This window comes from Neophocaena asiaeorientalis, unplaced genomic scaffold (assembly GCF_003031525.2).
Source record: "Neophocaena asiaeorientalis asiaeorientalis breed wild unplaced genomic scaffold, Neophocaena_asiaeorientalis_V1.1 scaffold66, whole genome shotgun sequence".
NCBI lineage: Eukaryota > Metazoa > Chordata > Mammalia > Artiodactyla > Phocoenidae > Neophocaena > Neophocaena asiaeorientalis.
In genome coordinates this window covers 1,368,262-1,381,413 of record NW_020172677.1, presented here as the reverse complement: position 1 = coordinate 1,381,413, position 13,152 = coordinate 1,368,262, and positions in this window count along the sequence as shown.

The following is a 13,152-nucleotide window of genomic DNA, read 5'->3' as shown; positions in this document are numbered from 1 at the left end:
ACTCCTGCTTTGTGAATGTTTAAAATAGTCTCCTCCAATAAAAGAATGTGGAATTTGCTCAATTTCAGAATTTTCTCTCAACAAAAAAGTCAATTACACTTGGGAGAAATTACATTTGAATTAAAAAATACAACATATAACCACAGTTGGATATATTTGTAATATATTCTTGTCATCTACATTATAAAATTCATTATATCTTTTTAAATTATTTTGTTTTTCCTTATGGGCCACAAACTCAAAAAATAGCTAAATATTTTATGTGCCTACTAAGTACCAGGCACTGGACTAAGCACTTTGCACATATAATTTCTCTTAAGCTTCACATACTTTAATTAGGTGAGTAGATATACTTGCTGCCATTACACAGATAAAGAAAATGAAGCCTAGAGGGTTTAAATAACTTACCTAAGGTGAAATAGCAAAGCCAGGATCAAATTTAGATTCTGTGGCTACAAAGCACAAAGTGTATTTCAGGGAACTAAATTCTTTCTTCACAAAATTATACGGTGCCAAATATACACTAGAGCACACTGAGTGCTTAATTCATTTTGACAAATCTACCTCTTCTTAAAACCAGAGACACTAAGAAAAGACTAAGAAACCCAGCATTTAGTGGGTAATTGTTATATATTCTGGGCTCCATGATAAGCACTCTAGGCATGTGATAACACTCATTCTTTCTTTGATTCCACGTTATGTATTAAGCATTGTTCTGAGGGCTAGGGAAGCAGCAGAGAATAAAATGGATGGAGTCCATGCTATCTCATGAAGAAAAGGAAATAGATGCACACATACACAACAATCCTTGTTTCTCACTGTTGTAGTATACATGGATTTCGAATGGCAAGGTATAGTTAAGTAACAGCAGTCGCACAATAAAATGATTGAAATTTCATTTGCCAAAGACAAGGTTAGGGTTAGGGTTACAGTGAGTAAACTCATAAAAACTTCATTGCTAGCTCTTCAGTCCACAAATGACCACAATTCATAGATGCACAGACGGGTGACCAACCACATGGCTTCTTTCAGAATTTGTTGGTGATCAGTCACAGCACGTCTTATATTAATTATACATACTGATAGCAAAACGTTGTTATCTATTGACATTTGATAGGAAAGCTGCTGTCTCCTTGTCTCCCAGTGATATATCTAGGGGATATTGTACAATTGTAGATTAAAAAAAGAAGTAACTGGCCAACAAAGATGAAAGGGCCGCAAAGAAATGAAAGTGAGTCTGGCTGGGCAGGAAAGGTATCTCTTTAGGAGCCATAAAATTGCCCTTTGAGTTAAGTTCTAGCACCCCCCCACACACCCATTTTATATGTGAGTAAACCAAGACCAAGAAACAGTGAAGTACTGAGCCATGGTCACGCAGATGTCAAGTGCCAGGCTTGAAATCAGACTCATGTTTATCTGAATATTTAGTCCATATCCTTTTCAATGTACTGAGTATCTTTCCCAAGGGACTTTTATGTGTGTGAAGTTTGAATGCATATTTAATATGACATATATCTTAAACAATTTTAGTTGATAGACTGTAGTACAGCTACAGTCTGTAGTTAATACGGTCTGTATTTAGTACAGCTAAAATAATTCATATCCAAGTTTTGCTGACTGAGAGGCCCACACTGTGCAATAAACCTGGCTTTTCTAGTCTGAATAAACGAGTCTTTTGGCAGCTCACTGCTGATACCATTTCAGGTTTTCCTTAGTCCATTTTTTGGCCAAATATTGGCATGCTACCACAGGACAAGAAAGAGTACTTGCTTAAGCTAACACATGTCCCAGAATTTTCCATTTAGAAAGAAAGGAAAATCATACAGCCATACAACTTCACAAAGGAGACTGACTGTAGATAGTAGTGTAAGAACTTTGAGAGATGTGGATGGAGACGCACTATGATTTCAGAATATTGCTTTGTCCTGGTGGGAAAATCAAAATTTGATAAAGATCTCTAAGTTTAGAGAACAAAAATTGGTCTTTGATTTCTTTGCACTTAATGGTCTTTAATTCCCTTGCATTTAAAAGTCTTTAGCAATCATGCAATCATCAGAACACTTTAGCAACTTCCTAACTAGGAAATGTAACACCTACTTATGCTACTGTTAGCTTCAGTAATTCAAAGAATGCAAAGTCAATAGCAATTAGGGAAAAAAACCTTTGAGAAAGGGAAAGATAGCTATAAAACACCTAATAGTTTCTCTTAAAATCTACTCTCTTGGAACCTCCAAAAGCTAATGAAATGTCATTTCCCCATGACAAGTATCCCACAGGTCTTTCTCTTCTTGGTTAGGAAAAAAGGCATATTGTGACAACATATGTAATACCCTTCATTATTAAAACTTGCATTATTCTAATGTTTTTGACTTATAATTAATGTGTAAGTGATTCCAGAAGCTTAACTTCTGTACCCTATTTGTTGCTTAGCAACAGTCAAGCTGAGTGAAACACTGCTAGGGTATAGATTATGGGTCATGATGGGGAAAACTGCTTGGAAATTATTGAGTTAGGATTGCTCTCTCTGGAGTCCTTTAAGCATTGTCTCTGTATAATTTAGTTGAAGCAAACTAGCTTTGGTAATGGAAAATCCTAGATAAATGTGAAAACAGCTCTATTGTAGACTTTTTACTACAATAAATATGACAATTATTTTTCAAGAATACAGTGAATTCCACTGTCTCTAAGGATTTCTTGCTTAAAAATAAAAACCAGTTTTAATTGTCCTCATTGGTGCAAAGACAATGTTTCTGTTCTTTCCTTGAATCTCAGTGGAATCAACAGGTGTAACTCTCTGGGCATTCTATATGGTTACAGGAGCATTCCCGTGTCTAGTCTACATGTGCAAAGTGAAGTAGGGGATTGTTATAAACTGAATGTTTGTGTCCCCTAACATTCATATGTTGAAATCTAATCCACAATGCAATGGTATATGAAGGGTGGGACCTCTGGGAGGTGATTAGGTCATGGGGGTTGAGTTCTCATGAATGGGACTAATGCTGTCCAGGAGGAAGAAATTTTCCTCTAACTTTCTAGGTTCTTCTGGCTGGTCTAATAATTAAATTGGCCTGAGACTGATTAATAGGAGGAAAACAAACAAAAGTGTAATAAAATGTATACATGGGAGAGACCCAGGTAAACTGAGTAATTTGCCAAAATGGCCAAAGTCCTCAATTTAAGTACCATCTTCAGCTAAAAAGCAAAAGAGAATGTTGGGTGTATTGCGTTGGAACTTCAAAGGGAAGGAAGACAATTCACATAGAGATGGAGGAATAAATGTTTGGTAAAAAATGTTTGCTGGACCATGTAGAGACAGTGGGGCAACAGAGTGGACTTTGAACATTAAGCCCTGCAGAGTCCCTCCCACCACACTTAGCCCATATTCTTTGAAGATATCTCTGGTGATAGCTCTATATAGGGAACAGGCCCTTTATCTAAATTCTTTTAGGCAGTTCAGATGAGTAACAAGAAAAACTTTTTGACTCTTCTGTTTCTTAAAAATAATCAGCCTAAATTAACCTTCATGCCAAAGAGACACGTTTTGAGGTGGCAAAGTTTGCTTCCCTACAGCGCCCTTATAAGAGACCCCAGAGCGCTCACTAGCTTGCTCCTTCTGCTATGTAAGAACACAGCAAAAAGACTGTCATCTGTGAACCAGAAGCTGTGCTCTCACTAGACTCTAAATGTGCCGGCATCTTGAATTTGGACCTCTCAGCCTTCAGAACTATGAGAAATAAATTTCTGTTGTTTACAGGCCACCCAGTCTATGGGATTTTATTATGGCAGCCCAAACTGACTAACACAGGGAAGGAGCCAGTTATTCAAAAGAATTCAGGTCCAAATCTCTTCCAATAAATCACAAAGAAAATAAAGGCCAATGTATGGGGTTTTACTGAGCTAAAATTGTATAATAATCATGTGGATGTGTACATAACTTTCATGACTATTTTGAGACCTAACCATCTCAAATACTACCTTTGATAGCCTAAAGGCTTGATAGAGAATTTTGATCTGAATGAAGACTAAGGTCAAATACCTATAAGGTTACATGACTCTTTCTACCTTTCACTCCTGAGCTACCAGTTTATATGGTAAATTGATATTTATCATATATACTAGTTTACATGACCAAAATTGAAATATGCAAATACAAGAGGTATTCTCAAGGCAAGGAGTCCGGACATGTAGATTCCCACTCTACATGGAACTATAAAAACAGGCAATGAAAGTCGGGCTTCAATTGAGTTGACTTTGTTTAGACCTCATTTAATATTTGAGTAAGACAAACAAGTTATTTTTCCCTTCCTACTCCTATATTCTTCATTCATCTCTTTTATACTTGGAGTGTAATATTTTTAAAAACTCTACTATCTAAATAAAAATTATTTCCTTCATTATCTTGTTACCTTTATTAATTGTGTTACTAAATTAAATATGTGTTATGAAAGTTAGATAATACATAGCAATTGGTTACCCAAATTTGTAGTAACTTAAGCATTCTGTTAGAATATAAAACTGTAACCCCAAAATTATTTTGATCCTTATCCAGTGTTGGAAAAAGCAATGTTATATCCATCTTTCAACTTTTATCTAGAGTGCTGCTAAAATATCAATGATAAAGATGTTCTGTATTCTGGTATTAATATCATTTGATAGTGTGTCACTCTCTTAATTATAAGCCTCCATACAGAAATAGCGTACAATAGAAGAGATTTTAAATATGTGCTGTGAAAAGACTGTGTATAAGCAAATCCAGTCATGCAACAATAACTAATCCCATACTTAAATTGATCTTGTTAATTGAAGATCTGAAGGGAATCTAGAGTAGGTGCAACCAAAAAGAAAGAACTGTCAATATGTTTCTAACACTGGCTGTTGAACAGTGACTGGTTGCCTTGGATATTTGAATTCACTATGTCAAGTGTAATCATCCAAAGGAGAAGGAAATATTGAGCTCTCATAACCTAATCAGATTAACTGTATTCAATTACTTAGCTTTCTCTGTCCTACTTATCTACTTTGCCAAACAACTTTTCCATTACAATTTGACTTCACATGTAAATGTGTCCAGAAGAGTGTACTAAATAACTGATATAATATTATATTATTTATCATTTGAAAAGTTATATCTGTATATATATGTATATTATATATATATGTAACTTTTGTGTTGATTCTATACTTAGGTTATCAATTAAACTTGATTATCTTATTTCAGGAATATGAACGTAACCAAAATCATAGACCAAATCATAGACTTGCCAAATATAATTGTATCTCAATCTTGGTGACCATCATTATTCATCACGGGAATTTTATGAAGTAGACACTCAGTGGAATCCCCTCCAGAGATTCTGACTAACAAGGTCTAAAATGATGTATCTCTGCTTTAACTAGAGGTTTATTTCTGGCATAATAGAGTGAGTAGATCATAACCTCTCTCCATAAAACCAGCTAAATCCAGAACATGCAGAAATAATGAAATAATAAAGACTAAAGCAGAGATAAATGAGGTAGAAAACATATAGAAAAAATAATGAAATTAAAATTAAAAGTTGTTTCTTTGAAAATATCAACAAAATTGACAAACTGTGCAAGAAAATAAAAGATACAAATTACCAAAATCAGCAATAAAGGAGGAAACATGACTACTTAACTACAGATATTAAAAGAATATTAAAAAAATATATATTTTTTTCTTTTCTTTTTAAAACCCCGTTTACAACTGCTAAGGCTTAAACTTATGCACCAGAGTTCCCTATGGGATCAAGCTTAAGTTCCCCTTTGCGGGACTTTTGCCTGAAATTATATCTTTGCTTGACCTCCTCACCTTCCCTGGCCCTCTTCCCCATTACTCTTTTCTACTGAGAGCATTTGTAAAATAAATCACTTGCAAATAAATCCCCATCTCAGGGTGTGCTTCTGGGGAACGGAACCTATATCCAACACCTACAGTGGACCCGACAATGTGAAGGACACTGGCAATTCAGAAAAAATGATTAAGGCACAGCCTGGGCTTTCAAGGAGCTCACTGTCTGGCAGAGAGACAGATGCATGCATTGATGATTTCAGCAGAGTGTGTGAAAGTGCTGTAAGAAAGAGATTCTGGGGAGTTACGGGAAACATGAAAATAAGATCAAGGGCTATTCTTCCATCTGAGGGAGGCAAGGAAGACTTCACAGAGGAGGTGATCCTCTAAGGGAATACTGTGAACAAACATGCTAGCAAATTAGACAATTTAGATGACATGAAGAATTTTCTAAAACAACAAAATTACCCGAACTAACTTAAGAAGTAGAAAATCTGAATAGCAAATATATTCAAACTAATAATTGAAAACTTTTCCACAAAACAAAGCCCCAAGCCCAGACAGCCTGATTGGTGTATTTTATTAAGTGTTTCAACAAGAAGTAATACAAGTACTTCAAAAAATGCTTTCTAAATGGAGGAAGAAGGAATCTTTAATAACTTATTCTATGAAGCCAGTAATAGTGGTCCCAAATCAAAAGACATCACAAGAAAAGAAAACAAGGGCCAATATCTGATAAATACACCAAAGTCCCTAACAAAATATTAGCAAAACAAATTCAGCAACACATCATGATTATATATCATGACCCAGTGGTATTTATCTCAGGAATTAACATTTGATTTACTATCTGAAACAATGTAATGTTCCATATTAACATAATAAAGGATAAAAACCACATGGTCACCTCAAAAGACAGAAAAAGCAATTGACAAAATGCAGCATATGTTTGTGATTAAAAATCTCAGCAAACTAGTAGTAAGATAGAATTTCTCAACTTGATAAAGGGTATCCAAGTAAAATCTATACCTAACATCAAACCTAATGGAAAAAGACTGAATTATTTCTTCTTAAGATCAGAATCTAGTTAAAGATGTCTCCTCTCACCACTTCTATTCAAATTTTAATAGAGTTTGGCCAGTACAATGAGGAAAGAAGAAATCGAAGGCATATATATTGGAAAGGAAGAAGTAAAACTATGTTTGTAGATAACATGACCCTGTACATAAATATTCTAAGAATTCCACAATAAAACCACTAGAACTAATAAACAAGTTTATGAAGGTTTCAGGAAACAAGATCAGTGTAAGAAAATCAGTTGTTTTTCTATACAATAGCAAGAAACATTCAAAACAACGTTTTGAAAACAATGAAAGCAATTCTATTCAAAATAGCATTTAAAAGAAAATAAATCATGAAGTGCAAGATTTATATATTGAAAATTATACATTGCTGAGATAAATAAAAGAATACCTAATTGAATAGAGAAACTTTCCATGTCAATGGATTTGGAAACTGAGTAATATTAAAATAGGAATTTTCCAAAATTGATCTACAGGGTCACTTCAATCACTATCAAAATCTCAGCATTCTGTAGGAAAAAATTTTTAGAAAGATTTTTTGTAGAAATTAAAAACTCTTTCTAAAATTTATATGGAAACATATAGTATGTAGAGCAGACAAATCAATTTGGCAACTGACTTAATATTTAAAAATGAATGTTATTCTCTCCCAATAAAATAAATGAAATAGTTTATTCTTCCTAGCTCAATAAATTTTATTACAAGTCAGAATCACACTCCATCTCCCCACATATACACATACATATACAGCAATAAATAAATCTATCTATCTATATATATACATATATAGCAAAATATGATTTCTCTACTGTCCGGAATTATTGCACATAGTTTTATTTTCTAATGGTTCAAATAATAACTGCCATACCTCTCTCTTCAAAGAAATTCTAATGTTTGTGATTCATACCTTCACTACATGGATTCCAGTAGACACTTTGCCTGTAATCTTTGTTGTTCAAAAAAGAGTAGCCTTGGGCTTCCCTGGTGGCGCAGTGGTTGAGAGTCCGCCTGCTGATGCAGGGGACACGGGTTCGTGCCCCGGCCCGAGAAGATCCCACAGGCCGCGGAGCGGCTGGGCCCGTGAGCCATGGCCGCTGAGCCTGCGCGTCCAGAGCCTGTGCTCCGCCAATGGGAGAGGCCACAACAGTGAGAGGCCCACGTACAGCCAAAAAAAAAAAAAAAAAATAGTAGCCTCATTTTTGCCACTGGAAAATGTATTAGTACAAACATAGTTTTATAACTTACAGGCATAGTTTTTTTACATTTAGAAACATTTCAAGTGTCTGCTACCATTTTAATAGTATTTTACGAGCTTTTTTTCCCCTGTGTTTGATTTTATTACTGTTCGCTAATTTGTTTTTTTGAAAATTTATATTTGGATTCCAATTTGATGTTTTCCCTCTGGTTTATTCTTTTGTTACAGGCCTTGCAGGCAATTAACTTTCCTTGCATGGCTGCCTGTTTGGCCTCCCAGACCAGTATTGGGAAGCATCAGGAGAGCAATTTTCTTGCGAATATTTTTTTCAACTTACTCAGTTTTCTCCCTCCTGATGATTGCAGTCAAGAATTGCCACTCATTTCTGAGAGATTGCTTTCCTCACCTTTTCAGTCTCCTGCTAACTAGCCTGGATAGTAATTCTGTTTCCCTCCAGGGTAAATTCCTTACTGGAAGAAATTTTATGTAGTTCTGACCTTACCAACGGTTTCTAAAACTTTCTAGCTGTTTCTAGGCTAGTTCTTAATCAGTCAGTAACGGGTCAGAGTGTTCACACTTCACAATGTGAACATTGGATCAGGTATCCAAGGCCAAGAGAGGTAAAAAAGAGAGTGAACTGTTTTTGGTGAGGAATTTCAGTTACCAAAGAGCTGAGACCTCAAATTCTGCTAAATCCACGTTATTTGAAGTTATTTTAAAAGCAAGAAATTCTCTTCCACCCAGCATATATAACTCAAAATCAGAGGGACCAATTTTTCAGAACATAGATGGGACTGCCCGACAAAAGCCGAGAGGTATCACTTCCTGAAAAGTCTTGTGGCTCCCATAATTGCCTGGGTGGTAATACAAGATAATGATGTGATGTATGTGTGTCTACATCACTAGGATTATTCTGACAGCACTTGAAGTACTTTAAGTAGGAATCAATATTTAAACAGTTTTGTTTAAAATTTCAGATATCATTATGGAAATCTACACCAGGTGTTTGTTAATTAGCAAGAGGATGTTAAAAGCACTATTTTTATTGGTGAAATAGTGATGTTCTAGAAAACTGTTTGATTAGGATATATGTGCAGGTCTCATTTTAAGATTAGGTAGAAGAATTTGGCAAGTGGGGTGTGCAGCTCCTGAGTTCTATAACCTTGTTAGTCCTTGTGCTAGATTGTTTTATGGCCCCAATTTTTCACCTTTCCCTATATCCACATCTTTTCTGGATATATACATCACATGACTTGCTTTATCCAATAGAATGTTAGTGTGAGTGATATAACTAAAAGCTTAAAAAGCACTTATGCAGTTGGTCTTGCCCTCTTCTGCCTCTACTAAGATGAGCTTTCCCTAGGTGGCCACTTCTCCATTTTCTTGGGCCCTAGACCAAATCGTATTCCAGCAAAGATACAAGCCCAGCTGAAGCCATAGCTTAAAGCAGGCACACCCAGCCTAGGCCAGTGTAGATCAGCCAAACCCCTCACCCCAAACTGCCAACATGCAGAAACATGAGTTCAATAAACATTTTTTGGGTTTTGTATGCCATTTTGATTTGTGTCTATCATGTAGTGTTATTGCAGTAATTGCAAACTAATACATTCCTACAACCAAATTCACAGGGAATGTACTTAACCTCACTATAGTTGGCCAGTTTTGTCCTCAAAGAATCCACGAGTCCACCTTGGAGTCAAGTTTTCACACAAAGTGCCACTGAAAAAGTCTAAGACGGAGAGAGAGATTGTCCAAGCTACTGAATACGTCATAAGACTGTTCCGAACATTCTTGCTATTAATATTTGTGCATTAAGCAATGTTTGCCTTCTTTGATACCTACCACCTGGTGCTAAGGATATGAAGGAAAGGAAATATAGTTCCCACCTCCCTGTAAACCGCAGAGATGGTGAATATTTATCAAAAGATCCCTGATGTTTACTGAATGGGTAAAAGGACTTACGTCAGTTTGCAACAGTGAAAAAGAACAGTAAGTAATGTTAACTTTTAAAAATTATAAACCTTTTATCAGAGAAAAGTTCATGTCTGCTTCATGAGGAGATATCCCACTTTTATACAGTTATCTTCTTCCTGCCCCCATACACACAAGGATCCTACCTGTATGGAAGAGATGTCTTTTTTGTTGTTGTCATTACCCTCTTCCTCAAGTAAAAGGAGTTTTCAGAATTTGCAGCTAATGGTCCTAAGGGTTTCAGTTATACAGTATTTTTAATGTTAGCTATAGCCAAAATTGTTAGAATATTTATACTGTCTTAATTTATGATTTGTGGATTTCTATGATTTATGACAAGTTTTCTCGATGTTTTTTTTTTTCATTCATATATATATATATATATATATATATATATATATATATATACACATACATATATATGTATGTTTTTCTCACCTCTGGAATAGATTTAGCATTTGTTTATGTTTTTATGCTCTCCATTGAGCTCCCATATTTAATTTACATCAGCTCCCATTTTAAAACCCTCAGAACCATAATTCAAGTTAGAAGTTACTACCTAGAGATGTCTTCAGTCATTCAGTCCATGTTCTAAATCCTCTAATTCCCAAAACTCAATTAATTTTAATTCATCTGATTTCTAAGATAAATGTCATACAGCTATTTTAAAAAGGAAAAGGAGAGTTCTTTAAAAATAATGATGAATGGATAAAGATGTGGCACATATATACAATGGAATATTGCTCAGCCATAAAAAGAAATGAAATTGAGTTATTTGTTGTGAGGTGGATGGACCTAGAGTCTGTCTTACAGAGTGAAGTAAGTCAGAAAGAGAAAAACAAATACCATATGCTAACACATATATATGGAATCTAAAAAAAAAAAAAAAAAGGTTGTGATGAACCTAGGGGCAGGACAGGAATAAAGATGCAGACGTAGAGAATGGACTTGAGGACACGGGGAGGAGGAAGGGTAAGCTGGGACGAAGTGAGAGAGTGGCATGGACACATACACACTACCAAACGTAAAATAGATAGCTAGTGGGAAGCAGCCGCATAGCACAGGGAGATCAGCTCAGTGCTTTGTGTCCACCTAGAGGGGTGGGATAGCGAGGGTGGGAGGGAGATGCAAGAGGGAGGGGATATGGGGATATATGTATATGTATAGCTGATTCACTTTGTTATACAGCAGAAACTAGCAAACCGTTGTACAGCAATTATATCCAATAAAGATGTTAAAAAAAATAAAAAGAATCTTGCCCTCCTAAAATGGTATAGATGAACAGGTTTGCAAGGCAGAAAGACACAGATTTAAAGAACAAACAAACATAAGTAAATATACATCAAAAAAAGACTCATACTCTAAATCAACCTTAAAAGTCTATTATAAATAAATCTACTTGTGAAAGGGGGAGAAAGGGTTTGCTGACATTGACTCGGATGTCATTTGATATGAACGATAGTAAACAGAAACTAATTTTAAGGTTATGTCCACATCCTGAAGCTGGAGGAATCTTCACAAGAAGATCAAAGAGCTCTAAATTCTAATTTAGGAAAGAAGAGTGAGGAAAAATAACAGCTTTCTATTGCATACACATTTCCTGGAATACACTGAATCTATTAGCAACCCAATTATTTGAAGACTAATCTGAATGCTGACATGAAATTATCAGAACAATTAATACACTTCTATTTTTACTTTGAATTACACAGAATAAAGACTATAGTAAAACTTCTATCACTAAATTCACTCTGTGACTTTCAAACTAGCTGATCATTCACTGATCCAAGTTACTTCAAGTATGAGAATTAGATATTTTGACCTGTATCCAATCAGTTTATCTACAAATGCCTTTTTTTTCTCTTTTGTAGATAACTACCTTGGTCATCTCACAAGTGAGATGAAAAAGCAAATACACCTGGCTACAAAGTAGTCATTAGCAAACCTGGAGGTGACAATATGTTGAAATTTGAAGAGAGTGATGTAGAGGTGCAGATGTCAACAGAAGAAAGCTAGCTGGCCAGCTTTTGGGAAGAATCACTGCATACCCTTGCCTAGGTAAATTTACCATGCTCTAAGGACTAACCTTAGCTGTGAATGTCAAGACACACAAGTTTGTTCAGTCAAGGAATGGGCTTCCCTGGTGGCACAGTGGTTGAGAGTCCGCCTGCCAATGCAGGGGACACGGGTTCGTGCCATGGTCCGGGAGGATCCCACATTCTGCGGAGTGCCTGGGCCCTTGAGCCATGGCCGCTGAGCCTGCGCGTCTGGAGCCTGTGCTCCACAATGGGAGAGGCCACAACAGTGAGAGGCCCGCGTACCGGAAAAAAAAAAAAAGGAATGATTGGACTGTAGTGAATGGACTTTGACAGCTGTTTGTACAAATGAGCAGTCCTTTATCAAGAAAATCACTGATTGGAATGGAAATATTTAGGACACCAAATTACAAATCTGCAGTTTGGATAATGGCCCAAAAGTGAACTGAGATAAATGATTATGGAAAATTTTCTTCCACTTCCCAAACAGAAAGTATCACTTTCTCAGTGACCTTTTTCTTGTCTGTTAAATTGAATATCTCTTTTCCCTGGAAAATCCTGACAGTGTCTAGTTCTTTGCATTTTCCCCTTAAGGTGAGCATACCTCTCTGTATATTATTTTTCCAGGTATGGTGTCATACAATTGACAACGGAATTTCAGTCATGTTATGTATGCCTGAGATCATAGTTTATTTTGAGGATTTATGATGATCCTTAGGCTCATCAGTAACACTGTATGAGGACGTTGATCATTTATCTGCTAAAGACATGTCAGGAATATCAGTTGTATCAGCTAAATATGAGGTTTTCTTGTTTAATTTTTTTTTCTTTTTTTTTTTTTTTTTGCTGTACGCGGGCCTCTCACAGTTGTGGCCTCTCCCGTTGCGGAGCACAGGCTCTGGACGCACAGGCTCAGCAGCCATGGCTCACGGGCCCAGCCGCTCCGCGACATGTGGGATCTTCCCGGACCAGGGCACGAACCCGTGTCCCCTGCATCTGCAGGCGGACTCTCAACCACTGTGCCACCAGGGAAGCCCTCTTGTTTAATTTTAAACGATT